Source organism: Gossypium arboreum, chromosome 12 (assembly GCF_025698485.1).
Source record: "Gossypium arboreum isolate Shixiya-1 chromosome 12, ASM2569848v2, whole genome shotgun sequence".
Taxonomy (NCBI): domain Eukaryota; kingdom Viridiplantae; phylum Streptophyta; class Magnoliopsida; order Malvales; family Malvaceae; genus Gossypium; species Gossypium arboreum.
The window spans coordinates 63,859,278-63,861,685 of NC_069081.1; the positions used below are offsets into that span (position 1 = coordinate 63,859,278).

The 2,408-nt window shown below is 36.4% G+C and overlaps 1 non-coding gene across 1 annotated transcript; it reads left to right on the forward strand.

Annotated features, from left to right (window-relative positions):
• Positions 1-483: 483 nt before the first annotated feature.
• Positions 484-590, forward strand: LOC128286295 (small nucleolar RNA R71). The gene has a single exon (XR_008276838.1). It is a non-coding gene; the product is annotated as a small nucleolar RNA R71 (small nucleolar RNA).
• The last annotated feature ends 1,818 nt before the right edge of the window (positions 591-2,408 follow it).

Below are 2,408 nucleotides of genomic sequence, written 5' to 3' on the forward strand. Positions count from 1 at the left end.
TGGTCTTTGACTTTCCTGACCGCCCCACGAGAAATTTGGGTGGTTCCTCCAACCTGCATTGTAAGTGTTACTATATGGATTGTTTTGAGATCGAGGATTATTACCCATGTAATTTAATTACTCATTATCCATGTTATGGCCATAAGGTTGGTATTCTGAATTGCTTGATCCACCTCCACCTGCTTCGTACTGTATTATTGGGTGAACTTGTGAAGAACTAAGAAAACCATCAATTTTCAAGAGTTCTACCTGATTAGAGAGCATGGTGACCGAATCGACATTATAAACACCAACTGTTTTTGTTGGTTTTGTCCTCATGACATGCCATTGATAATTATTCAGTGAAGTGACATCTCCTCTATAAACTCATAAGCATCTTTAGGTGTTTTATTATTGATGGTTCCGCCAGCAGCTGCGTCAACCATTTGCCAAGTCGAAGGATTCAGGCCATTATGGAATGTTTGAACTTGAAGCCAAAACGGTAACCAATGGTGAGGGCACCTTCTCAGTAAGTCCTTGTATCTCTCCCATGCATCGTAAAGAGTTTCTAAGTCCATCTGCACAAACGAAGAGTTATCATTGCGTAATTTGGTCGTTTTAGCCGGCGAGAAATATTTTAATAGAAATTTTTTGGTCATTTGTTCCTAGGTAGTGATTGACCATCGTGGTAATGAGTTCAACCACTGTTTAGCTTTGTTCCTCAATGAAAAACGGAATAACCGAAGACGAATGTCATCATCAACACCATTAATTTTAAATGTATCGCATAGTTCCAAAAAGTTTGCTAAGTGAGCGTTGGGATCCTCATCCTACAAACCATCAAACTGAACAAATTGTTGTATCATTTGAATAGTGTTAGGTTTTAGTTCAAAAGTATTTGCAGTTACAACAGGTCCAACTATGCTCGATTCAGTTCATGTTAAAGAAGGTTTAGCATAATCATAGATAGTGCGTGGAGCAGAATTTTGATTAACTACAATTATAGGAGGTTGTCTTGGTTTTTAGCCATCTCTTCGGTTAGGGGTTGAGTATCGTCCTCTTGCTTGTTCTCTGTTTATCTTAAGCTTCGCCTTATTTCTCTTTGGTTTTTACGAACTGTGTATCGATTTCTTCGTCAAAAAGTAGTGGTCTTGACGGGTTTCTTCTAGTCATAAACTATAGAAACCTGCCAAGAGAAAGAAAAAGTAAATTAATAAATAATAATAATAATAAATTAAATGAAATTAAATTTCAAGAAAAATAAATGGCTAAAGTAATAAAAATTGAGCGTTCCTAATATCTTAGTTCCCCAGCAACGGCGCCAAAAACTTGATCGCGATTTTCGTGACAGGTAAGTTTTAAATATTTATAATTAATCGTTCTTGAAACTAACTATTATCGCAATGCAGGAAAGTGTACCTATCGAACAGTAGTATAGTTTTAGCAAGACCGGGTTGTCGAACCCAAAGGAACTAAAAGTTCTAGTAATGACTGTCTTTTTATTATCTAGCCTAAAAATAAGGTGGTTTGGTTTTAACTAACTAATTAACTAATCTAAGAATTCACAAAGAATGGAATTGGGGGATTACTTTCGGAAAACGATTGAATTAAGACAATAGCTATGGAAAAATCCACCTAGACTATACTTGTTATTCTGGCTCCGAATCGGACGATTTATTCATTTAACTTGTTCTGTAGAGATCCTTAAGTTAAGTTATTATCCCTATTCAAGACTAATAACGTCTAATCCCTAGATTGAATAATTGAGGCTTTTCTCTAATTAACACTCTAGGGTTGCATTAACTCGATCTATGGATCCCCCTATTAGGTTTCACCCTAATCCGACCAAATCTTGTCACCCTATCTCTAGGCGCGCAATCAACTCCGCTTAATTATGAAAAATGTACTCTTAGACAGGGTCTATTCCTCCTCTGAATAAGAGCTTATCTTGAATCAGTATCCTGGGATATCAAAACAAGAATTAAAAACACATAATTAAGAACAAGTTAAATATTTATCATACAATTCAGAAAATAATAACAAGATTCGTCTTAGGTTTCATTCCCTTTAGGTGTTGAGGGGATTTAGTTCATAAATAAAAAGGAAAACATCTCAGAAGAATAACAAATACAAAACATAAAGAAAACCCAAAACTCCTTAGGGAAGTTGAGGGGAGATCTTCAGTCTTAATGATGAAACCAGCTTCTGAAATGGATCAATCAGCTTCCTTCGAGTAATTCTTTCCTTGCTCTCTGTGCCTCCCCTTTTTCTCTTCCTTTAAGGCGTATTTATAGGCTTTAGAATGCCTAAAAACCCTTAAAATTAGCCTTACCCTTAAAATTAGCCTTTTCTGAATTGGACTCAACTTAGGCTCGGCAGGGACACGCCTGTGTGAATCGTTCTTCGAATCTGCCAAATTAACACGGCCG